This window comes from Candoia aspera, chromosome 2 (assembly GCF_035149785.1).
Source record: "Candoia aspera isolate rCanAsp1 chromosome 2, rCanAsp1.hap2, whole genome shotgun sequence".
NCBI classification, from domain to species: Eukaryota; Metazoa; Chordata; class Lepidosauria; order Squamata; family Boidae; genus Candoia; species Candoia aspera.
In genome coordinates, this window is record NC_086154.1 from 114714059 (window position 1) to 114741935 (window position 27877).

General features: G+C 40.8%; 1 protein-coding gene across 3 annotated transcripts in view; it reads right to left on the bottom strand.

The window, feature by feature from the left end:
• Positions 1-27877, bottom strand: part of RBFOX3 (RNA binding fox-1 homolog 3) — a 402758-nt gene that overhangs the window by 243932 nt on the left and 130949 nt on the right. For all 3 annotated transcript variants that reach the window (XM_063293356.1, XM_063293357.1, XM_063293358.1), the window contains exon 2: positions 13174-13294. The gene's annotated coding sequence lies outside the window, so the exon portion shown is untranslated. The remainder of the gene's footprint in view (positions 1-13173; positions 13295-27877) is intronic.

Genomic DNA, 27877 nt, shown 5'->3' on the forward strand with positions numbered 1-27877 from the left:
CCCAAAGGGAATATAACTCAGGAAGGGGCAGGTTTCCCATCGCATATCTACAAACCAGGTATTGAAACCTATGAAGCAAATCTATAGTTGAGATACAGAATATTGAAGTATCAGTTGAGGAGAAAAATAAGACCATAAAATTACTTCACAAACTTCTGCATCCATGTGGATGAGCCACTCATGTTCTTCACTGTCTTCATTTCATTTTCAAGATGGGAGAAGGAATAGACCAGAAATTTGCAATCCTCCCAGGCCTCAAAAAGAGAACACCCAGAATACCATGAACCACTTGCTATTCCAGAATAATCAGTTCTGGAAAATGGCAAACCATCCCCAGAACAACTGGATCAGTACACTCCAGAAGAAAGGCAAACTATTCTGGGAGACCCTGGAACATTCCACTGCTGGGTCACAGGGTTTGGCACACAACAAGAACAGACCTACTTAATCCTGGTACACGTACTGGTGGGGGAGAAGAAGACCAGTCACGCTGCAGAACCTCTCCCATCCACTCAGTGTTATAGCAGTAGCAGATACAGGGTTGAGATGGCTAGCTTCACAAAAGGCAACAAGGAAAGGCCTGGAAGGCCTTTTTTGTGGGTCCACCTAGTAAGATTCACATCATCCCTGTCATCCATTATATTGCTTCCCCTCTTCACTATCCGTTTGACTGAGCCACACTGTTTGCCATCAGTACTTCTGATGGCAGACTTCCAGAGGTCAGCTGTAGTGTGTGAGAAAATGTTTTTTCTCTTGTTTGTTTTAGGTCACCTGCTTGTTCATTTCATTGGGCACCTTCCAACTCAAGTATCCTATGGCAGGAGGAAGATGGGCCTCCTAATCACTTCTCATCTCCTTATAATTTTAGTCAGATCCATTACTTAGGAGGAAAAAAATCCTCATCCCAAGAGTTCTATTCTATACTCCTGATTCTGTAAAACAGGGATGGGCAATTCATAGCCCACAACTGATATAGCACCCCCATTTTGGTCATGCTTGCCAAGCTGAGTAGGAAAATTATCAATTGTTTGTGGTATGATCTGTAGAATATAAGAAGAAACTTATTGGATTAAACCAAAGCTGATACACTCTGTCACACTGTTCTCATAGTGGCCAATCAATTGCTTTTGGGAGACCACCTTCTTCTGCTCATGGTTCCTGCAACTGCTACCTGCAACACGAGTAATATGTAATCTTGCCTAATCATTATTAGCATTCCATCAACACAAGCCTTTCTGTTCCTGGTGGCTGATTATAACAAGCAGATCATTTTCTGGGAAACATGGGTGACAATTGTCAGATTTTCCTTTTGCTAAATTTGTTACTCAGTTCTGCATATGCATATAACCAGAATCTCTTCATCTGCATTTAGCAACATTCTGCAAGAGCTAAAAGACCTTTCTGAAATTATTCGCAGGCTAATTTGGACACAACTGTCTCAATTTGCCATCCACAAATCAATCAATCTGAATAGAAAGGAGTTAAATTAAAACCCAAGATATCCCCACTTTTTATTTGAAGGCAGTTTAAAGGTACACTGAGTGACTGATTGAGGCCAATGAAATATCATGGATTGTTGTTCTTGGAGGCACGAACTGTTGTATGCAATCTATACTAGGTAGTCAATTAGATTGGCATGTTTCAACAGAGATGATAGAATTTTAATACCTTTTAGTTGTGACAACTTGACTTCCTTCATGATATAAAGTACACAAAAATCAAAAAATCCCAAGAGGTAGCAAAAACAGATAGTAGCATTAACCATTGCATGCAAAAATATGTGTCAAAGATACATCCCTACCTACATAAGGCTAAAGTCAAGTTCGCATTTTATGCAGATTTCTCAGTAGCTGCTCAGTAAAGGGCTATAAAATACAACTTTTCAGATGAAAGACCATTTCTATAATGTGCCATGACCAGTATCATCAAGCTCAGAAGTATCTTTAATCTTGATTATTCTTCAAAAGGAAAAAAAAATCACATTAAATCAGTACTATTCAGTAGACCACAACAAGGACTCCGCAGACACATTTATAACACATTGATAACACAGATTCCTGTGGCAATGCCCAGTGGAACAGATGGCGGCGTGGGCATTAGGTACCAGCCTCCTGGCAATTTGAACATCTGTTCCCGTTAGAAAATGCTAATTGCCATCAATCAGGACAGCACCTACCCACATTTACATGCTAATACACTCACTCACACAAAAATTACATCGACTTTTCTCTGGGCACAATGCTTGCTGCATGTTAAGTAACTATCATTGCTCAGACATTGCACACCCTCCTGATGCCAGATATTTATCACCTCAGCCAGCTCATAGCAAAGCATTATTAGCTGAAGGGATCATCCATTCCATTCTTTTTTCTTTTCCCAAAAAGTAAACTCTCAAATGGGATGGACTTCTAGGGTGGAACTGGCAGTTTTCATCTAGATTAAAACTGAGATCAGCTGCCAAGCCCAGTCTAGATGTTTTGAAACAAAACATTTCCAGAACCCAGAATAGGATCCAGTTACTGGACCTCCTGCACCCTGCAGAGAGAGAAGCAGGAAACAGATGGCCCAGCACTGACTGGTGTACTGGAGCCTAGAAATGTGGGTATGGGAGATGCTCAATTCTAAAATAGAACTGCTTGTTGAGAAGTTCCGATCTACCAATGAATAGCACAGCAAAATGTATTTGAATAGATTTAAATCGTACACATAATGTAAAATGGCATCCAAACTAATGGAAAAAATGAAATACAATTTTTACCGGCCATTCCATAATAACAGTTAAGCCCCTGACTCCCTGTGATGCTGCTACCTAAGCCATTACTTTGGCACTGGTGTCATCTTGGCAGCAAACACCAATTGTCATTCCATGGCTGGTTTCCAGTCATAGCCCATGTGTCTTTACTCAGTAGCTGAGGGAATCACTGAGCACAACAAGGTCATGGGGAAAAAAAAGCATGCACGCCATCTGTCCAAGAGACATAGGTCTTGCCTCCAGAGAGCATTTCATAAGTTTTGAATTAGAGCAGCCTGACTGACCAAACTATCCATATGTATAAGGGAAGAGGCTTATTTCTTGCCTCTATCTGAACAAAGAATATTTGTTCTTAGTAAAACTGTTTCCAGTAGTGTTGTCAGCCAGTATGGTAGAACTGACTAAGCTAGGTTCAAACAACATGCTAAGCCATAATGCGATTTGTTTGGTTTTGGCTTAGCATGCTGTGCCAACCACACCCAGTAATGGGTAATTCAGCAAGGCATGATCTAATACAATACTGTATAATGCTCAGTGATTATTTCTAGCACTGAGGAAACTACAACTGAAAGTTTTAAATTTGAGATCTCAGAGCAAGGCCAAGGTCAGCCAAAACCTTTAGATAAGCTCAGTAGTGCTTTCACTCATGAGCAAGATCTTACTTTTCAACGGAACCAAATTTACACAGACTTCCTGCTTTTTGCTTTTCAAATAGGCAGTCCCACGTTACCAATGCAGTCATTGCACTACACTACCTGAGACACTGGTTAAGATCAGTGGACCACTTAGACAGGTGAGGCATTTTTCCAGATGTTATTGACAAATGCTGCAGAAGAAAACCACAGCCTCAGGATAAGCTGCTTCTGAATACCAATGTAGGAGAGTCTAGCTCAAATAGGTGCTTCAGTTCCAGGTGGCCAACTGAACCTATTCCTCTGACATTGGCACTCTATGTGGGAACTCAATTCCCTTCTTGGAATTAGAGGGGAGACTCTCCACATCCTCAGGTAGCACTACCAAGGAGAGGTCCGACTTAATAGGTACCAACATTTTTGATATGAAGGTTTTTGTAACCTACAAGATGGTCTTACAGAATTCTTTAAAATTTCAAAATCTTGCTATTTCTAATTCAAAAAGTCAGATAGACATGAAGTCATTTATGTCAAAGAAATGTTACTGTGTCTTTGATTATTAACTGCAAGTCAAGTTGCCCTCAGATCAAGCGTGATGCCTGGGGCACATGGGCACATCCCTGCTGTTTTCTTGACAATTACAGAAATGGTTTGCTGCTGCCATTTTCTAGGATGGTTCTTTAGTGTGTGTTGTTTTGGTTGGTTTGTTTTTTTCCTTCCCAGTCTATCTGCAGACTTGGGGTTTCTTGGTGGTGTTCTATTTAAGTCCTAATCAGGCCTGACCCAGCTTAGCTCTTTGAGAACAGCCAAGTTTGAGTACTACCACCTGCTGTGATGATGTGAACTAAACAATCCTTAATTAATGAATTTTATACCACTTCTTTGGTTACTGAAATTCATTTCCTAATTTTTCAGATTGTCAAGACCTTTCTCCAGTACAATAAATAATATGGAATTGGGCTATATACAGTTTCAAAAGGCCACTGGATTTTGTCCACTATGGTCTATGGCAAGGCGAGCAAGAGAAACTGCATGTGCATCTCAGCAACCTCAAATCCAGCAGCAAAATGAACAAATGTTAGTATCTTTAGATCTCCCAACTCCCCACCTCCCCAAAATTGGAAAATGGCCTGAAGTCATGGCTCCAAAATTTAGCCAACTGGGCACTTAAAATTGGCAGCAGGGTTTGGGGTCATTTTCTGCATTTGGGGAAGTTTAACGATGGATTGGAAGCAATTTGCCTTCTTAATCACCCAAATGAAAAAAAGGGGTAAAAAACATTCAACCCTGTCTTCTCTAGTGGCATCTAAACCTGCTGCAGCCTGCCAGAAAACTAAGAGGCCAGGTTGCAGCTCCCAGTCCCTCAAATGTTGCCCACCCCAGCACCAAGGTGACAGCCACTCCAATGTATTTTAGAGATTTCCTATTTTGCAAGCATTTGGGCTCCCTGCTTCTGTTGCATGCTCTTGACTCTCCAACTGCACATGGAATCAGACAGCCGCCTGCCAGCACTTATGCTTAACACTGCATCTGAAAACTCTTTGCACCCTTAATTGTTCTTAATTCTTTAACACACTGAGTGATTAATAGATACTAATTGGACAGATTTAAAGCAGCAGCAAGATGTACAGAAATGGTATTTATCTCTCCCCATCAGATCCAAATCCGTCATAGCAAAAGTGTCCAAGGGAAGTGAATGTTTAAATAAGCCCATCATTTGAAGAGGAGCAATGTAATGCTAAAACGGTAATTTCTTTAAGGTGATGCTTGATGAAGCTCCCAGATAAGATGCTCAGCAGCAACATATTCTGAATAACGCAAATCTTCCATATAGTCATGATCTCAATAATCCCGTCAATGTTCCATTATATTCAAACATGTTTCAACATCTTGATCACCTTCATTCTTTCCTACCATATAAAGTGCCCTCAAGTAGAGTCTCTTACACTGCTATTTAAAAAAAACAGCTTATGATAATGCTGTGGTTTTCTTCCACATCTGCCTTGGAAGCATTTGCCAATAACAACTGGAAAAATGCTGCAGTTTTCCAGATGACCCACTGATCTGAACCAGCGTCTCAGCTAATTTAGTCCATAATGACTGCTATGGGAGGGTGGGGCTGTGAAACAGGCTGATAGTCAACTATAATGGGTTTACTGGTTCTAGATCGGCAGGTAATAGTATCCTCATACCTTATCTTTCCCTTTGTTATTTTCTACTGCAGTTGTTTTAATGTTTCCTTTATCAAAAAGGAAAAAAGTAAATCCATGATAGAGATATGCTGATTACGCCCTAAACAGAACTTGCGCATCACTGAATAGCTGAAGGATAGATGCAAAATTAGTTGCCTCTTTTATCTCAGCCTGTCCTTGCTATAGGCTTCTGGGAACACATGGTTGTTTATTGAAAACATACTGCCATAGGAAATAGACACATACCTTGTTACATGGCAGATAAGCCTCACTGGGCATGTTTCCTAAAAAACCACTGGCATTTATGATGCAAAAGCTAGTCTGCAAGAGCTAAAATTAAATCCACCATGAGGAAACGTCACTTTCAAATCTGACCCAATTTACTTCCTGGGGGTGGAATCGGGAGGGCGAAGAAGAGAGAAATGGCCTTCATCGTATGTAGCCACCACTTTATTTATGACCTCTTTCCCTTTGCAGGCACATTTCTCCCTCCCCTCCTTCAGCTGAGACTTTGAAAATGAAGCTGTGCTGCTTTTCATGATGCCTAAGCAATCTAAAGGCTTCTATTCACTGGAGCAAAAGTGCCTTGAGGGATCCTTCTCAGATAGTTCTCTGCTGTTTTCTTCACGGCCTCCTTTAAAAAGTGCTTCCCCTCCCAAAAGTATTTCTGGATGACAGGAAACATTTCTGCAGGCACCAAAATTCTTGGTGTTCTCTCTGTCATGGTAAACCTCTTGGGTTTCTGCAATACATGTCCCAAAGGGCCCAAATTTCTTAAAACTAGCACAGCTATGATACCATAATGGCAGAAATCTTCATGGCAACTGTGGAAGAGTGATCGGAGACCATGAGCTTGGGAAGAACACCAAACCCTGATGTTCCACTGTGAAGGCAAATGAATTAAGATTAACCAATTTCTCTAGTGAAACTGGAAAAGCTTATTTTCCTGCCATTTTCAAGAAATATTATTCATTACTTCTATGTGGGCAGAGAACTTAGGACATGTTCCAAAATATACATGAAGAAACAAAATTTGTCAGGTTTACAAACAAAGGTAGGCCAATGTTATATGCTTCATCAACAAGCAATAAGGGATGAGCAATTGTCATAATGGTGAGCATACACCAACTCACCTAAAGCCACCCATGCTTGGGATGGTTTCCCTCTTTCAGGATATTATATAACTGTTGAAGCAGCAAACTCAAATGATAACATACAGCAGGGTGCAGAACAACACTTCTCTATTATGATATACGCAAGCATGAGCAAGTATGAGAATGGCTCACACACTTCTTTCAAAAGCTTGTTCTGTACCACTACAAACCTGCTATCCTAGAAGTATCATGGCCAAACATCCACACTAATACTCTTGGATTCTGAAACTAAAGGATCATCCCTGGAGAACCCAGGTATTTACTACTTGTGACTCTATGCTGCTGCATTTGCTAATGGCCAGAGCTGTCAACTAGCATCAGGCTGCAGGGCCATTTATCCAATGGAGCCATAATAGAATGCCTCTCATATAGCAGGGAACAAGGAACATAAGCAGCCAAGAGAGGCGTCTCTAGACATATCAGCCAATCACCTCTAGTCTAGGTCTCCAGGCTGTACAACTCAGTGCTCAGGAGGAAGTGGAGTTGTAAGTCTACCTAACTGCATGTTTCTGCTCTGATGAGCCTCCAGCCTCAACACACAACATTCCTATGATTCTAAGGACACTGGGCATTCGGCACGAGTAAAAGACAACTGACTCTTATTATAGCATTTAGAATGGGAAAGAACACATTCCAATAAAGTTGTGTCAGCTGACAGGCTATCTTACAATGACTGGGTTCACACACCACAGTAAGCCATGGTTTGCTTCAAGTATAGTTTATTAATAATATAATGTGGATAAAAACTGATCCATCAACTGGGCACAGCTGAGAAATTTGTAATTTTGGGAGGTTGTGCTCCTCATGTTCCAATATCAGGGGTTACACACTCACAAAATAGTACAAACTCATGTAGTTGGGAGTTTCACAACATTTTTAATCAGCCGTCTTAAAAATCAAATCTATACTCATTATAAGATAGAGGCTGCATACATGCACTGTGCCAAACCAAAAAATCCTGGTTTACAAACCATGTTAGCTCTGCATAGCACTCAAGCGATAGGTTAAACCTAGCCATCTTCCAAATGCTACCAAAATTAACAACCCTGTGATTTGTAATACACATGAGTATCGATGCACCTACTGCTATTCAATCTGTGAAAATCTTTTGGAGGAGGTACATGCAAAAGGGCCTCTTTTTGAACCAAGTAAGCAGTTGTGTCTTATTCCATTCTTATGAAGCTGCTTTGTAAACTGTTGTCTGGCATCTCTGTGTGCATGTGAAGTCAAGTGACTATGCACACCCATACATGCAGAAACAGACAGGACCAGTTTATGAAGTAGCCACACAAGAGCAGGAAAAGATGCCACTGCTTGTTTTATCAATGGGGAAAGAGGTGCTTCTTTTTAAAAAGATGTGTTCCAAAAGGCAGACAGAGCATCAGAATATAAGGGGAAGAACCCTGTCTCAAGTGTGTAATCAAAATATAAGATGAAGCATAAGAGGCAAAGATAAATCTCATCAATAAAAGACTCAGGACAATAAATGATGTAGCAAAATATGGAAAGACCTAGAGAACACCAATGTTATGGACTAAGATGCATTGACAAACAGGTGGGAAGTCTGCATAACGCCTGCCCACGTGATCATTACCCAAACCCAGCAGGACTGGCTCTTTTACAACTACCTTTTCCTCTGCTGTCTGCAAGAGCAGCACAATTCTCCTGAAAAATTTCAAAGGGCTGCAAAGCTTCTAGGGGATACAGCTAGCTTGGCTTCCTTGAGACTCATTAATGTAGTTGGGGAAATATGGGTAGCCTGCTTTTTCAGAAAGATGAAGTTTCTCTTTCATTTTTCTCCCAGGATGACCTCTGCTCCCAGCAGAGAAATGAAGATTTTTGGGGAAGGGGTTGGGGAAGTCAACAGAGTTCCTTATTTTATTCTCTCAGAATATGCATGCATACACTTGAGAACAATGAAAGAACAGAGTGAAAGCAATCATTACTTGGGGATGGAGGGCATATTCAATAGTAGAGTTTTCTTAACTATGTGATGCAGCTGCAGGCTTTGGCCCCCCTAAACATAGTCTGTAGCCTCTTGCTGGTACCCCAAGGGAGCAGAGAGAGAAGCTGCACACCATAGTCTAGTTCACATTTCAAGAGCATCTCTTTCTGCAGTCTCTACATCTATGCTTCCAAGAGTCAGCTTCTTTTTTTTTTTTTTTAACAAAGTACATTTCTGGCCTTCTGTTGAGAGAAAAACGTTGTTACACAGCCTCAGAAATTTTACTGTATCAAACTCAGGATTCTTTTTGTCAATAGCATCCTCCAGCCTTCAGGGTTTTTTCATTTTTTTTTTAAAGAAAGCAGTGTCAGATCAAGAAGGCATGATTAAGAAGTATATATCTTTGTCATCTTTCCATGGTCCTTTTTACTTCCTCATTGTCCTTGATCTTTGCTGTTTGCTATCTCTTCTGATTTATCCTGTATGATCGGATATTCTCTCATTAACTTTTTTAGGACCCATGTTTCTTTCCAGTTATAGTCTACTCCATCTTCGGATACTTGAAGACTGTTATCATATTTTTATCTTTTTTCTTCCCTTTAATTGGGTTTTATTGTAATTTCCTTGTTTTGAATGTTGTGAGCCACCCAGAGTCATTGGGAGTTGGGTGGTATGCAAGTTAATAATAAATAAATAAAACAAGCAATGAGGAGGGAAACATTGCTTATGCCCAAACATCAAAGAAGGTATGCATAAGCATCTGAGATAGTCCCCTAATTTACACAAGTATAAGAAAAAGAGGAGGTAAAGCATAATCAGACTTGCAAGATTCTGTTACTATAGCCAATCTTAATAAAAGTAGTTTTAATCTTAATATGGAGCTTATTTCTTGGGCTGATCTACATCTGGAGCTGACAGATAGTGGTGATGGTCATCTGGGAGACTCTCTAGGTGACTAGAGTCAGTGTTCCATCAGAGGCAGAGCTTGAGTGACCAGCTAGGGTAATTGTTTTGGACCAGCCTCCCTGTTGCCCAGCATTACCCCTACCTGAGCTACTTGACCCTGTTGCAGGGTTGGTATTGGAGATCCCTAGACTTTGGGTTCTGGAGGCCTTCAATGCACCTGCTTGGAGGATGTGAGAAGCTTATGAGTTCATGGTCACTATGACAGTCAGAGGCTTGTCTCAGGTATTTACACCATTGAGGGAACACACTCTTCAGAGACTATGGGCTCAGGCCTCCTTAGTTAATGGTCCTCCTCTGTAGTTTACTCTTGGATATCCAGACCACCCCTTCCTTAGTACATTTTCAGAGGACTGTAAAAGCATTTTCAAAAGGGCATTTGGGGACAAATAAGCTCATGCTACCCCAAATGGTGGCACATCAGACAAACTGGTTAAAATAGTATTAATTAATTTATGTTTTTAATCTCCTGATATGAATACTGTAGGCTGTGGAAAGTCTTCAGAAATGGAGAGGCATATAAGTTATAGGAACAAACAGACTGGCTGACAGGCAGTCCCATGCAGCTAGAAGGCCCAAGCCTGGGGAAATTAAACTTAGCTTTTGTTTCTGGAAAGGGTTGGACACATGCAACCCAGATCTATGCTTATTTACTTAACTTAGCAAAATTCACTTCCAAATAAGCATCCCCAGGACTCTGGTCTCAGCTTTTAGGTATCTGATCTTGTTTTTCACCTTTGCATGTTCATAGAGAAAGTCAGAAGAGAAAACTTTTCTCTTGTCCTCAGGATACTACAGGTAGAATGACTAAAGATTTTACAGTAAGCTTTTAGCTGGTTCAAAAGACCTTATTTAGTTGAAAACCAGGTATGTTCTGGAGAAGTATTAGCGTGCTTTTGTATTCAAGAAATATATGCACATTGAGATAGAAAGTATTATTTGTGTCAATAATTTAAATCACTTGTTTTCTTGGTAACATAGTTAATTTTTTGTTTATATTCAGACAATAGTTGGAAGACCCCGAAGTAAGTCTGTGGCCCTTGTTTGTAATGCCAGGCTTAACTCAGTGTTAACAAACTTTCAAAAGTTAGAAACACCTGTTTAAGAGGAGGAGTGTAATTCACTGGGAGAGCACATGTTTCACATGCATAGATCCAACTAAGAATCTCCTGCTGAAAAGGACCCACAGCAAGTGGCACGCAGGCTTCATACCCAGATCCCCAGAGAACGGCTGACAGACGATGTAGACAATATTGCTAGCCCCCAAATACTATGTCTTTAGCTCATTCTCAGGGATTTCCTCTATCCAGAATATATAGTACAGCTCTTTTCCTTGCTTTAGTCTAAGACACCCCTTAACTCACTGCTGAACACTCTTTTCAGGTTTGCCTTTTAAAATGCCAGCTTTTGCAGACTTGGGATGGCAGAAAAGCATTAAGGAAAAAAAATTATCTCACTGCAAACAACACATGAGAGGGAAGAGAATTAAAGAGCCCCCCTTCTTGCAACTTCGGTCCCAATCCATTCCAATCCCATCAACTTCTTCGTTTTAGAAAGTCACCAACTGCTCTATAAACATCATTATCTAGTTTGCTCTTTAAGATAACTTAAGCAAATAAGAATCAAAAATAGTTTCCCGATAAATTAATGCTTTGGGTGATAGAGATTTACCTGTGGAAGCAATGCATAACAATGGATGCCAAAGGAACAGAAGCAGAGAATTTTGGTGCAGAAATTGGCTACCTGGCTTTTTGTAGGCAAAGTACACAAGATTCTGGCTAAGGAAGGTCTAGAAGTTTATTTCTCTAAATATTTTAAAAGATTCTTGTTATGCAATCTAACCAGCTTGGATCCAGACCATATTCAACATAAAATGGGTAGACTTGGGTTACTATCTAGCCAACAACCGTAATAATAATAATAATAATAATAATAATAATAATAATAATAATAATACCACCAAAAACTCAATAGACTGAAATAACTTTTGGTCACTTGCAGCACCATTTCCATGTGTTTCTTCCAAAAAAACTTTATTGCTTAAATATTTAGTTCACTGCCCTTAGGCTGGCCTATCTAGCTAAGCAAAGAACAGAATGACATTGTTTCAGTATAGTACAGATAACACTGCAATTTACTCATCTGTTTCAACATAAAATAAGAAAAAAATAAAACAGCAATTAAAAGGGAGATGCATTTATTTCTTCTTAAAAGTGTGTATCTTGATGAAGACGAATTGGGTAGTTAAATCACCAAAAGGCTTAAGACCGCATGACACATTCATCATGATTTATGGTTTGACATGAATGGGGCCTAAAGTCCCATTTTGTTTCTTCCTACTGCCCCACATGGTTCATCACTGGCTAGTACTAGATTGTTATTGTTTGTATGTCATCTCCTGGGGACTTCTATGTGCCACTAAGAAAATAAGCATACCCAAACTAATCTATATGTTCCTGTTGGTTTGCTTTTCTTTTTAATGGCAAGGTTCTTCAGCAAATAAAGCAGCATAATCTTAAACAAGCAGTGGCAGTCATGGGCAAGCCGTGCCATGTGATGGGAGAAGAGCGAGCTGGACCACTGAGGTTCAGCTACAATAAGCAATTAACCAGGAGGAATGGTTAATCGTTGCATAAATCCAACCCTGGGGACAAAATCATCATGTACGGTTTGCCAAGTGGATCCAGCTAAGAGAAGTACCACCTTGCGCTCAATTCCCACACATCGGACTAAAAGCAGAAGAGAATATCGCTCTGGCTGGCCTATACTTTCCTCACAGATTACCCCCTGAACTGCTTTTCCTCCTTCACTGCAGTCACAAGGTTTCACTGCCCCCTCCTCCAGTCCATGTCCACTTTGGAGCCTACGGATCACACAGTGTTGTTGCCCTCCCTGGAAAAGGTGAGGTTGGACAGCCAATTCCATTCTGCTAGTAGACATATAGTGATTCTTTGGCTCCCTCTAATTCCTGAACTTGCATTATCCAGGGACTGCATATATACTTCTTAAGAGCTTCAGTTGGAATCCTTTTGCACTACCCTTCTCTGACAGAATCTGTGGCTGAATTAACTCAAGCCTTAGAGAGCAAGGCAAGACAGACAAGTGTCACAACACAGGGAAAGATTTCACTAGGCAGTAACAAAACTAATGTCTGAAACTGCCGGTTCTGCCCTTTTATAGTAAATGGAAGGTTGCCAGATAAAAAGCAGAAGCACCATTAAATCCAGCCACTTTGCGGGTCTGCACTATCCACAAGGGAGCTGGCAAGATTCTTAGTGAGGCATGTTTGTCAGAAAGCAGGTCTTTCAGGAAGATTCACCCAAACTTCTGCTCAATATTGGATCTTTCCTGCTTTAGGAATTGCCAGACACTTTGTGAGGATTTGGTTAGTCTTGTCCTCTGCTCATTTCCAGGGTCTAATACCACTCACGAAGATGAACACCTCAAAAAACAACGCCATCCAATGTGTTCATTCAGAAAAACAAATGCCTCAGTTACAGTTGTTTCCCTTTTTTGTCCAGTTAGGGACTCTCACCTGGAATACCAAAGGGCTGTGTCACTTCTAGTGGAGATTCAGGAGATCTAGTGCAGCTATAAGCACTGTATGGTGGAAAGCAAAGCCATCGGGTTCTTTATGCCAACTTTAGCTCCTCAGTCTGAAAAAAAAAGCAGGAAAGAAATTGTAGCCCAGCTTCCATGAACATGTCAACATGAGCATCAAATGGCTTTAAACAGCACTGTAAGGTTGTTGGATGCAAAAGGCAACGCTCTTCCACCTTTGGAATTGTGTAAATGAAGGGATTTCAGTAGAAAATCCCTCTTCCACATTACTACTGAAAATTCAGAAGTCCTGTCCTATCTATAGAGTAGTCCCTCCCTTTGTGTAGGAGACAGAATTTATACAGGTGTCACTGTGTGACTGGAATTCTCTCTTCCATACACTACTAGAAGTACAGTGAGCCTCTGGCCCACTTCTCCTGCTATGTTAAATCCCTCCGTTTAGTCTCCTTAACTTCCCTTCCCCCAGCTTCTCAGCCTATTTGTCTCATAGACCACTCGTGACTGAACTGTCAGCCTCCTTTTCCTATAAACAACTGAGACATGGAGCCAATGGCAAGTAGGTTTTTGCCTAACTGGCTGGTTTGTGACATTATGACACTATCAGAAGTTTCCACACAATTGCAGCAAAATTTCCTACTCTAAAACTGTATAGATTGTCAAATTAAGAATTCTACAAGAGATCAGAGAACGATTTCCCATTTCAAATTTTCTACTAACATGCATTAATGAACCTACATTAATTAACACCTTCGGTACAGGGTGTATCTTACAGAGTGCATGAAAGTTTCAATAAACTTGTGTATTTGTTTGAGACTATGAGACATTAATCTTTCTTCATGTACATAGCTATCCATAACTATATTTCCTCTAGTATGTTTCAGCAAGAAAAGAAACCTTAAGTATAAGCAGCACGAGAGGTTTATTTATTACTACAGATGTATTTAGGAGTATAATCCTTAGGCTTCTAAGAGTTATCTCAAAGTATAACGAGGACATCTTGAAGCTTGAGTTGTGTTTGATTCAATAAGTTTGATTCAACCTCATGGACTGAGATATCTTCTCTGGTTTCTTTTAAATGATCTCAGAGACTGGAATTTTAAAGCAATGACCTTATATATATACTTAATGTCAAGTTTTGGAAACCTTTATTTTCCAGGCTTATTTTTTTTTCACAAAACACATAAGCAAGGAGATGTCCATTCAACAGACATCTAATATTACAAATATGTGAACTCTATCCTTTTTCCAAAAAGTTCAGTTCTGCTTTTAACTTCCAGTTTGGACTGTCACATCTCTTCCTCACACTTACACATGACATAGTAACGTTCTGATATGAAAGGTAGGGATTTTTACTGAACCTACATGGCTACCCAGTGATATTAGTGCACATAAACACACTTCACTGCAGGAAACTTAAGACTGGCCACTTCCCAGTATGTATGTGCAACAGACCAAAAAACCCCATGGTGTGACCATCATATATGGCAAACTACACATAAATTACATGTTAATCTTTCTGCTGACAACAAAGGAATGGAAGAACGCCACTAATGGGAATGCTAAGCTACTAAGCATGCTACATGTTATCTCTATTATTCAAGCCTACCCTATCAACTACTGGACTGAGCTAAGACCCCCCAAATATATTTTCACCCAATGCTTATAATTGTTGTTTATTCGTTTAGTCGCTTCTGACTCTTCGTGACTTCATGGACCAGCCCACGCCAGAGCTTCCTGTTGGTCGTCAACACCCCCAGCTCCCCCAGGGACGAGTCCGTCACCTCTAGAATATCATCCATCCATCTTGCCCTTGGTCAGCCCCTCTTCCTTTTGCCCTCCACTCTCCCTAGCATCAGCATCTTCTCCAGGGTGTCCTGTCTTCTCATTATGTGGCCAAAGTATTTCAGTTTGGCCTTTAATATCATTCCCTCAAGTGAGCAGTCTGGCTTTATTTCCTGGAGGATGGACTGGTTTGATCTTCTTGCAGTCCAAGGCACTCTCAGAATTTTCCTCCAGCACCATAGTTCAAAAGCATCGATCTTCCTTCGCTCAGCCTTCCTTATGGTCCAGCTCTCGCATCCATATGTTACTACAGGGAACACCATTGCTTTAACTATGCGGGTCTTTGTTGTCAGTGTGATGTCTCTGCTCTTAACTATTTTATCGAGATTTGTCATTGCTCTTCTTCCAAGGATTAAGCGTCTTCTGATTTCCTGACTGCAGTCAGCATCTGCAGTAATCTTTGCACCTAGGAATACAAAGTCTTTCACTGCCTCTACATTTTCTCCCTCTATTTGCCAGTTATCAATCAAGCTGGTTGCCATAATCTTGGTTTTTTTGAGGTTTAGCTGCAAACCAGCTTTTGCACTTTCTTCTTTCACCTTCATCATAAGGCTCCTCAATTCCTCTTCACTTTCAGCCATCAAAGTGGTATCATCTGCATATCTGAGATTGTTAATGTTTCTTCCAGAGATTTTAACTCCAGCCTTGGATTCCTCAAGGCCAGCTTGTCGCATGATGTGTTCTGCATACAAGTTGAATAGGTAGGGTGAGAGGATACAGCCCTGCCGTACTCCTTTCCCAATCTTAAACCAGTCTGTTGTTCCGTGGTCTGTTCTTACTGTTGCTACTTGGTCGTTATACAGATTCTTCAGGAGGCATACAAGATGACTTGGTATCCCTATACCACTAAGAACTTGCCACAATTTGTTATGGTCCACACAGTCAAAGGCTTTAGAATAGTCAATAAAACAGAAATAGATGTTTTTCTGAAACTCCCTGGCTTTTTCCATTATCCAGCGGATATTGGCAATTTGGTCTCTAGTTCCTCTGCCTTTTCTAAACCCAGCTTGTACATCTGGCAATTCTCGCTCCATGAACTGCTGAAGTCTACCTTGCAGGATCTTGAGCATTACCTTACTGGCATGTGAAATGAGTGCCACTGTTCGATAGTTTGAACATTCTTTAGTGTTTCCCTTTTTTGGTATGGGGATATAAGTTGATTTTTTCCAGTCTGATGGCCATTCTTGTGTTTTCCAAATTTGCTGGCATATAGCATGCATTACCTTGACAGCATCATCTTGCAAGATTTTGAACAGTTCAGCTGGGATGCCGTCGTCTCCTGTTGCCTTGTTATTAGCAATGCTTCTTAAGGCCCACTCAACCTCACTCTTCAGGATGTCTGGCTCTAGCTCACCGACCACACTGTCAAAGCTATCCCCGATATTGTTATCCTTCCTATACAGGTCTTCTGTATATTCTTGCCACCTTTTCTTGATCTCTTCTTCTTCTGTTAGGTCCTTGCCATCTTTGTTTTTGATCATACCCATTTTGGCCTGGAATTTACCTCCAATGTTTCTAATTTTCTGGAAGAGGTCTCTTGTCCTTCCTATTCTATTGTCTTCTTCCACTTCCGCGCATTGCTTGTACTGCTGCTGTTTTAAACAGTATTTGAAAATGGAATGGTTCTGAAAACTAAATGAAAAGATTACTTAATACTATTATAAGCATATAATAGTATTAAGTAATCTTTTCATTTAGTTTTCAGAACCATTCCATTTTCAAATACTGTTTAAAACAGCAGCAGTGATCACTCAGACCGAATTAGAAGTGAAGCTAGCAATTGCTTGACAGGTATTTCTCTCCTTGTTTGCACCATTTATGAGATTATCTTCAATGGCTGCAGCAGCACCTTCGGTCATACCACAAGGATCCTGTCAACCTTGCTTTCTAGGATTCAGCTGTCCATCCTAGGATTCAGCTGGCCAATATTCTTTATTTCTAGAGATATGACCTTGCATGTAGCTGCATTAAAACAGATGTTTCTGGAATAAGGCCCAGCTGACCAAGCGATCCAAATTGCTGTGTGTATATCTTGCTCTGTCCTCAATGTTATTTACCACTCCAGCAATTTTGTGCAGTCGATCCAAGGACTTGCCCACCAGCTGAGATCACAGAACTGGAACCTGTTTATTCTGAATTTAGAAGTAGTGGGGGGAAAAAACCTTTATCCTTGTCCATCAGACTCTCAGTACAAAGCTAATAGCCCATGATAAACACACACACACACACACACACAGCTCAAATCCTCTGTAAGGAGGCAGAAAGGCACTATATTCTTTCTTCCAAGCCAGCACAGGTACAGCAAATCTACACAAGCACATATATTGCCTGCACATTTAAACTTGCTCTCCAATTTCTTAACAAGAAGAATTAATGGTTTCCATTATGTCTCACTAAAATCCAAAACAACACAGTTAAAACTTCCATTTTTCCTATACTTGGAGCAGATCAATGGTAAGCTTGAAGGGCATGAAGGACTGATAACTCTAAAATGAAACTCCAAGTGGATATGCCCAGCAATTTCCAGTTTAACCTTTATGAAGTGTGAAATGTCGCAGCAGGGAATATGGGTAAACTTTCAAGAGACATATCCCTTTGATGTCTTCTTTCTCTGTTTCTGCAGGGATCAATTCCTTATGTTCCTGGGCAAAACTGCAAAGATAGCTAAATAAATAATCCCCCATAGATATAGAGACAATCCCTCCCCCCAAAGAGGCTATCATGTCATCATTTATGGGATCTTAGCTGCAGAAGTAGCTTGCTCCACCTAACAGAGATGTTGCTATGGGGCTGTTTCTCTCCTTACTTTGCACTCACACTGCTATCAAACATTTTCCACTTATATGTCTATCAGTCTGAAATACTTTAGCATGTAGCAAAACATATACGCATTCAGAATCAAAGATTTATCCAGGGACAAAATAGGGATAAAGCCTAAGAGATACAATAGATAATACAGAAAGTTACAGTCAAGAACCCCAGCAATATTGGATTGTTTCAGAAATGGATGTGGGAGGCAAAGGAAGGATAAGTAAATAGGACTGCAAGGCATTTTCAATTTAAACCAACATGCATTGTTTTCCAGACCAGGATTTGCAAAAGGGTTGAGAGGTCCATACATATTTTGGCATGTGAATGAGAAATTAATGTGGTGTTTCTCAGAGAATTGGACTTGATGGCCTTAACAGTTCTATGGTTCTTTGATTCCACCTTGCCCCAATTCCCATTCACACAGCAAAATAAAATACAATTATCAACCAATATAGTGACTGACACTTTTATGGCTTTGAAAATCTGTCATGAGTACTTCCCAAGGCCTAGGCAAGAAGTGTAGAGCCACAGATAGTTTATCAGGTTGTCTAAGTTAAATTTAAAAAGCTCTAGCACATCAGTTATTCACACAGTAGAAATAAACTGTTATATCTTCCAACAGAAATGGCTAAAGGACCTTATCCATGGGTTTTCCATCAGAAACAGGTTTACTCTTTGTATTTTCTCCTCTTCCATGGCTTACCAAAGCTGCATAGCTTTACCCCTTAACTTTATGTTTTATGTGCATAAGTTCCTGGCAGATGTCCCTTCCCTAGATCCAGAAAATGAAATGAAATGAAATAAATGCACTAAAATTTAGAGCAGTCAGTAATCTGCACTTCTGGGTGCAGATTATGAATCAGAAATTATTGGTATCAAATAATATGGGTTAAACATAGAAAAATTAAAGAGAGTGGGTGTCCCAGATTTAACCTAGAGGACATACAGTTACGAAAAAGGACTGATACAAGGAGCAGATTCAGTACTCTTATGCAAGAGAAAATCTGATGAGCTATAGGAATAGACAAGAGACACTGTGAAGACTGAAACAGATAAAAATATTCCCAAAATTTCAAAGATGAAAGATCCAAGTGACTTTTAGAACAAGCTATCATGATAGCCAAAGAAATATGGAAAATAAAAGCATTAGTTGTTCCAAAGTCAAGAAAGAAAGGACAAGGAACAATAATGTCAACAAGTAGAGGAAAATAAGAAAAAAGAAAAAGAAAAATGAGAGATGTTTTTAAGATCAGACAAGAGGTAAGAGAGGACTATTCAAGAGTCATCACAGAGAAGATCCACTACAGGACAATGATATTAAAGAAAGAAACTCATTACATATGGGATTTTAGAAATCATTATACACAAAGAATATATCCATGAATCAAATCTACTGCAACGTGAGGCAAGACATGCAATAGATAAGCTATTAAATAGGACAGCCCCAGGTTCAGATGAAATACCCTTTCAACTGTTTAAAGTTTCATATGTCAATAAATATAGAACATTGCTATCTGGCCCAGAGATTAGACAGGAGCATTGTATGTACATATAACTGAGGTTGGAAGAGAATGTATGAATTATTGAACCATTGCACTAATTACTTACTCAAGCAAAGCTTTGCTTAAGAACTTACAAGGAAGAATAGAGCCTACATGGAGCGAGTAATGCAAAATGAACAAGGAGGTTTCAGAAAAGGCAGAGGAATATGAGATCAGAGAGCTAATGTAAGATGGATAACAGAGAGAGCAAGTGAATTTAAAGAGGAGGTTAACCTGCTTTACTGACTATAGCAAAGCTTTGATTGTGTAGATCATGTAAGAATGTGAAATATATTAAGTCTAATGGGTGTGTCACAACACTTGATTATTCTTCTCAGGAGTCTTTGCAATGAACAAGAAGCTACTGTAAAAATAAATTAGGAGAAAGAGAGTGGCTCAGAATAGGAAAGGGAGTGAGACAAAGATCCCTGTTATCCCTCTATCTGTTTAATTTATACAACAAATATAAGAAAGGAAAGACTAGAAGAAATGACAGTGGGAATCAAAATAGTAAGCTGAAATACGAACAACTTGAAATATACAGATGACACCACTTCATTAGATGAAAATAAAAAAGCCTTTAGAGGAGCTCCTTATGAAACTAAAAAGGAAAATGAAAAATCTGGATTAATCTGATTTAGAATGGACAGTATGCTGGAGAATTGTAGAGGAGTTTAATCCTAGGGCAGTGATAAACAGGATAATGAAGGATAAATATATAAATATCAATGTTTGTAATGTAGAGCTCTGAAAGCTGGGCACTGAGAAAAAGCAAGAGAAATAAGATAAATGCCTTCAAATTATGGATTTGGAGGTGGCTATTTACGGGCCAAAGGTACCTCTACTCCAACCATACTGTACCAAATAAATACTGACTGCTTCCTTGGGATGACAATTGGTAAACAAAAACTCACATATTTTGGGCTCATGATGCAAGTGAACTAGAAAAAGTACTCTACTTTGCAAGATTAAGGTAAGTAGAAGAAGGTGAAGAATGAGTAAGTTGGATAGAGGGATCAAAGAGATCACTGAAGTGTCCTTGGAAGAGCTATTGTAATAACTTACAATACTGTAAGTTATTCATCTATGCAGTCACCAGATGTCCACCCAACTGGGTAGTCCTCAGGATGTGCATGAAGTAGGAAATGTGCTTTGGATCCAGCTTGGGCGTACTCACTGAATCTGTCAGCAGCTCTTTAAGAAAGCTGTGCCTTTTCCTGTGTTTGCACAATAGCCATGTGATCCCAAGGAAGTACATAATTAAGGAAGCATTATTTAACCCAAGCAATATTTTCCTTGCGATCACATGGCTACCATTCAGACACAGCAAAAGGCATGGCTTCTTTATGGAGGTACAAACACAGCAAGTATGCCCATGCCAGATCCCAAGCATCTTTTCTGTTGCAGATCAGCCACCCACCCCATTTCAGATCTAGCTAGCTGAGAGCCTGTTCTTCAAAATAAGCTATGTTTAACAATTTGCATACTAATGCTATAGATAAAATTAGTAAAAGAAAAGGAGAAAGGATATGGGGGGGGGGCACAGAAAAAGAACCAGGAAGACCAACATCCTGCAAACAGTCCCTTTAGCCCAACTAGCAGGAATTCCCTTTCCACCTAATTATACCCATTCATTAGCCTCTTTTGAAATGCACAGCTGGGTAACAGCTTCGCATGAGTCAGCTCATTGCCAAAAGGCCTCCTGGCTTCTCAGCCAGCTCTTTCTATCAGTCACCACCAAGGCAATCTGTCATAGCTCAATTCCTAAATCCTCCTGCTAACCACATCCAAAAGGACTCTCAGTGACACCTCATTCCAGTTTCTATGTGTGCATGCATATATCCTTTCTTCTCTCCACTGGAATATATTAACTGTCTATAATTCATCCAGTTCAGTTCTCCAGAACTGGTAAACAGGCTGCTGGGTTAGAGTTTGGTTTTAGGCTTAGATCCTTTGTGACAAATCTGTAAAAGAACATACCCGCTGCCAGCCTGCTCCAAAATGGGGGTGGGGGGAGCTATAACCAGTAATAGCTTTGCCTCAGATAAAGACTCTAACATTCTGGCACTTTTCCTCACAAGCCCAGAAAAGTGGCTACCCTGGATCACATGCACTGGGGTTTCAGGATCAAAAATAAGCAATTCTGTTCAGGTCTCCTTTTAACCCTATGGACCTTGGTATTTTCCCTATAAAGTCCTTTTCCATACCCGCTACCATTTTGTCTTGTGTTATTTTCCCCTGCGGCACTAGCAGGACTTCGCCTTGCCTTTATGCGATGAAGCTTTTGGGAAGACTCATAACCATCTGACACTTACATCTGACAAGATAAGCAGCAGCCTTAGGTCACTGCCATCTGGGAACATTAAGCAGGGACCTTGATAGTTGACAAAAATTGAGTCAGATGATTGAAAGAGAAGCAGGGTCTTTAATCAAAACCTGCCTGTCACCTATTTAACAAAAAAAACCTTGGTAAAGATGTTGAGCCTGATAGGAGACACAACAGTCCACTCACCTTGCTAGGAAGACTCTTATTTTTAAATGGGATTTTGACATGGCTTATATACAATTAACCAGTATCAACAACCAACAAGCCTTCAAGATACTAGTTGAGGTTACTCAATATGCATACTTTGTAACTTTCTAACTAATAGGAATCATACTTGAAATTAAGGTAATTTGCTCTCTGGAGTTTTGTTTTTAAATTGGTTTAGCATTAGAGTCAAGTACTGTGTATGTTCTTTAATATAACTAAAAATGAGGTGGATTGAAATGAGAGCAACAACCTGTAACATGTACTGATTAGAATTAAGCTGGTGTGGAATAATTTCTCTTCTGATCTTATCCTATTTGTTGTTTTGGCTGCTATTCAAGCAACAGAGGCAAAACTCTGAATCATGTGGGGCAAAGGCAACCCACTTCTGGAGGACATGAATGCATGACATCATCCTCAACCTGCCTCTAAACCCGTGAAGGCAACTTCCTCAACCCATCTTGTCTTGCTCTGTGACAAAAGCAGTGTTTGCCAACTTCTGCTGGAACAAGCAGTGCTGTCTGCTGTCTTGTGTACTTCATTTTGTTGCAGGCCATACCTCTGCTCCAACTGCTAGCATCTGTTGTGATAAGCACACCTCCTCCCCTCCAGAGTCACTGGTTGCTGCCCCTCCATGGCCACCTCATCCTGAGCTGCTAGACCTTTTCTCTTGCTTCTTTTGAACCAACCCACTGATGAAACAGTACATCTTCCTTTTCATTTTTTAAGCCTCTCCTCTGATGAACTGGTAAAATAATGGATCTTTCCGTTGTTTCTTTTTTATTTAAATCTATTCCATAGACCTAAAATCAGGGAAATCATGGAGGAGTAAGAGGTTGGGAATAGCTAAGGGAAGGGAAGGGAAAGGAAAGTTGCAAGGGGGAGAAAGGGTGGGAAAGGTAGAGATCATGTATGTATACATGTGTGTGCATGCATACACACATTCATGCAGGCAAATACATCAAAGAAGCTAGTAAGCCCCATACCTTTTCCTGATAACTGTGTAGAAATAAAGAAAAAAAAACCACTAGATGCAACTCCCAGTTTTCCTGAACCAGAATCTACTAATATTTCTGGCTTGTTGAATCTCTTCTAATCAAGCTGGCAGAGCAAGTGCTGAAAAATGGTATCTCTTTGAACTGAGTGCAAATCCTGGGGTGAAATTCACAAGAATTGATCAGCTTCTTCTTACTCCAATGAATGCAAGATGAAATGGTGGTGTTTCATTTTTGCTTCATCAATCTATCTATGGAGTAATGAAATTATTATTATCAGCAAGCAACTCCTGGACTGCACAGGGGTTGGCCTAGATGACCTCTAACATTACCTCCAACTATATGATTCTATGACTGTTGGATGTTGCTTGCTCACCCAAATAAAAAACACATGCCCTGAAAGACCTGCCCACAGAAAGAGATTTTTTTCTCCAGCACAGGTGGAAGGGGTAAAGAAGTAGGGGGATCCACCAATCAGCAGCCGGTTCGAAACCGCGCGGCGGGGTGAGCTCCCGTTGCTAGTCCCAGCTCCTGCACACCAAGCAGTTCGAAAACATGCAAATGTGAGTAGATTAATTGGTACCGCTTCGGCGGGAAGGTAACGGCGTTCCGTGAGTCATGCTGGCCACATGACCCGGAAGTGTCTATGACAACGCCGGCACCAAGGCTTAGAAACGGAGATGAGCACCGCCCCCTAGAGTCGGATTCGACTGGACTTTACGTCAAGGGAAACCTTTACCTTTACCTTATCAGCACAGGAAACAAGCAACTTAAGCCTGCTGTGCAGAATTGCTGGAAGCCTCCTCAACCACAGCTCCACCCAGTGATACTACTGCCATGGAGGGAACTTTTCAAAGAATGCTGGTATTTCATAACCTATGTGAAACCTTCCTGGAGCAGCTTCAAATTTGTCTCACCTCTCTTCAAGTAGATTTGATTAAATCTGAGTGTGAAATTCAGCCTTCCTCTATTTTCCTCAGCATCTGATAGACAAACTGGGTTCTTTGGGTTTTAGTACTGCTTTGTGTACTACTTGACTTCCTCACTGATAGATCCCAGTCAGTGCCAGTTGGAAACAATATCTCCAGCCCTATTTCCTTGAGCATCGGTTCTCCTCAGGGCTGTGTCCTGAGCCCATTGCTGTTTACCCTGATGACCCATGGCTGTCGTGCCAGGTTTACCACCAATTCTGTTGTGAAATATGCGGATGATACGGCAGTGGTGGGTCTTATCAGGGATGACAATGATTGGGCTTATAGGGAGGAGGTGAAGGGCTTGGTGGATTGGTGTAATATAAATAGCCTGGTTCTCAATGTTGAAAAAACCAAGGAGATTATTACCAACTTTAGAAAGAACTGGCCCAGCCATACACCACTCTTTATTAATGGCACAGCTGTGAAGTCAGTCAGTAGCATCAGGTATCTGGGGGTGCAGATAACGAATAGTTTGACTTGGTCTCTTAATACTGCATCTTTGATAAAATGAGCACAGCAGCATTTGTATTTTTTGCACTGGATGAGGAAAGCACATCTTCCACCTCCCATCCTCCTTACTTTCTATAGAGGCACTATAGACAGTGTATTGACTAACTGTATTTCTATCTTGTTTGGAGGTTGTAGTGCCTTGGATAAGGAGTCTGTGCAGAGGGTGGTGAGGGCATCAGAGAAGGTAATTAGGATTTCACTTCCTCTCATTTAGGATATAGCGCATACACGCTGTCTGTCCAGAGCCTGAAACATTGTTAGTGACCCCTTCCACCGCCATCATGGCTTATTCTCCTTGTTACCCCTGGGAAAAGGTTGCACTGCATTCGATGTAGAACAGCCAGATTAGGTAATAGTTTTGTCCCCTGGGCTATTAGACTCCTGAACTCTTAATAATCCCTTCTCACTCCGTGGGTACACATGCTGTGTGTAGGACTGATATTTATTAGGGATAAAGATTAGAGGAGTGGAATGGGTAAAGCATATATATTACATATTATAGTAATTATGGTATTCTTACTTTATTGCTCGAGCCAATTGCAACGAAATTTCATTTTAATGTACACTTTGGTGTATAGTGAAATGAATAAATTTTTTTAATCTTAATCTTAAATTTGTATTATTACTGTCTTTAAGGATTCCTAGATCTGGGGCCTACAGTGTAGACCTTGGAAGGAGAAGCCCACACCCTTGCTTAAGCAAGTAGAGTGTATCGGGTATAACATATCCCATTCATTCTGTTTCACTGGGCAGGCTACTCCCCTTGATGACTGTTCCTAAAGAAGAACTTTCACCACCAAGACTCCAGTTCTGCATGGAGCTCCAAGAGACTTAGGGCACAGCCCCAGAAACTTGCAGAAATTGCCAGAATAAACCACTGGATGAGATTTGATGCTGACATATGTCATCAGAGACACCCTGTCCTGAACATACAGTTTTCGGATGGTTTATTTTGGGCCACACACAACCTCAGTTGCTTGTTTGCAATTTCATTTGAGGAACACTAATGAGATGACAGCTTCAGATGCTCAATGTGTGTATTTCCACACTTTAGATCAGTGTTTCTCAACCTTGGCAACTTGAAGATGTGTGGACTTCAACTCTCAGAATTCTCCAGCCAGCTTGCTGAATTCTGGGAGTTGAAGTCTACACATCTTCAAGTTGCCAAGGTTGAGAAGCAATGCTTTAGATAATAAGCTTTTTTGGGGGGAAAAACCCTGTGTTTTATCTGTTGCTATCAGACAGCCTGACTAGATCCTGGCTTATACTGCATCCTATTTCAAGTCGGTCCCCCAATCATCATGTCATATAATCTACTGCAGTTCACATTAATCCCTGCTAGTATAGACAATGACCATGAATTGGGCAAGCTGCAGGCAAAATACCTGGAGGATAACAGGTTGTGTTTGACTGCATCCACACTTGGCCTCTATGACCAAGGTAATGCAACATTAACAACACTGTTTTGGAATTACTAATGATGATTTAGAAAACCTAGGACCTAGTAAATCAGGTCTCTACAGTATATAGCAATGTTTCCACTCCTGTGGGGACAATGCTAGTTGATTAATAAACATGTCCCACTCCAATCACAGCTTGTTATATGAAATATTCCAAAGACTTCTGTTTCCTTCTTACTGTGGCCACAAAGGTGCATGCAGTCGAAAAGGAGAGATACCATGTAATCATTTATTTTTGTAGAATTCTCTTAGTCATCCATGCAGGCTGCAGATGGCTGAGAACACCCTGAGAACTGTGGGAGGGAGATGCCTTCAACAATATTTGTATTGGACAGAAGTATGCTGCTGCTGCTGCTGCTGCTACAGAATCCATTCCCAGAGCACAGCCATACAACATCAACATCACACAAGACACAAAATAGCTTCCTGTTAATATGGAAAAGGAAGGAACTGCAGAGATGGCTTAGCTGAGCATTCTCCATCCTTCTGTATCTTGCCAATAGAGAAGTCAAGGGGATTTATCATTGCTGACAGGGACACAGGCAAGAGACCAGAAGATTAGGGAAGCACCACAACTTTCCCTTCAGCTTATCTGGCACATGCCATTCATGCAGAAAAAGAGAAAAAACATCAAATTTTGGACACCCAGTGTCTCAACAACAATACCTAAGAGTGTGCAGGCAGACACTGTAAACCCACTGCACTAAGGAAAGGCGAGCTGATTTTGTCAAGTACATATTATACCATCAGACACCTAGCTGGGCCTGATCTGTTCCAATTAATTAATTAATTAATTAATTCTATATCGCCGCCCATCTCCCCCAATGGGGGACGGGACTGGGCGGTTTACAATAAAAGTAATAATAAAAGCATATAAACCTAAGTTGCACTCTAAAAACATAAATAAGATAATGAATATAAAATCCAAGAGGAGATGGAATCACAATCAATAGGGGGTGCTATGGTGCCAACCACCCCCAGGTGGAGCTGTTGCTCTCCTCCTCCCAAGCAAGGCGGCAGAACCAGGTTCTTCAATTTCTTCCAGGAGGGCAGGAGTGAGGAAACCCGTCTCAACTCTGGGGGGGGGGGGGGGGCAAGATATTCCAAAGGGCAGGTGCCACTGCTGAGAAGGTCTGCCTCCTGGACCCCACTAAATTCCTTTGCTGATGGGGTCCATAGCATGCCCTCTCTGCCTGACTGGGTGGGGCGGGTCGATGTTATGGGGATGAGATGGTCCCTCAATTTGCCTGTTTGACTGAAATTATATCTGTGGCACATTCACTAGTTTTTGCTCCAGGATAAGAGGTAACAGCAGCACACAAGAGTGATTTAAGAATACGATGCTACTGTGGCCAGGCTGTGAGCAGCATCCTGATGATTGGGGAGTCTCTGGAGGGAAGCTGACAAGGGGTAGGGAAGCCAGAGCAACAGCTTCTTTTTCTCTCCCCTTCCTCCATAAGGAAGGAAGGTTATAAGGTTATGCATGTTATACAAAGAAAATTAACATTTTCTCTGTAGAACATGCATGACCATAAACCATGGTTTGCAATATTAGCTCAAACCAGATGAATCACACTATGTCTTAGTATGTTCTGTAAATCAGGCCATCATCACAGTAAATTAGAATATTATCTAATATATTACACACTATGTTAACTCCAGCATAATGGGGCTACCCTTGAAGAGTATCCAGAAGCTACAGCTGGTCCAAAATGTAGCCACACAGACGATTTTTGGTGCCTCAAGATCAGCACATATTACTCCCTTGCTCTGCAAGCTGCATTGGGTGCCAGTGTGCTTCCGGGTCCAATTCAAGGTGTTGGTTATTACCTTTAAGGCCCTACATGGCATGGGTCCAGGTTACCTAAGGGACTGTCCTAACAGCCAGGAAACACGCTGAGACAAGGAACTGGTCTCTAATGTTTATTGCTAGTACATAACAGGAATCCTAACAAACTGAAGAAGCGTGGGAAAAACCCAGCCATATAAACCCCAAAGGTTAAGGCGGTCCCGAT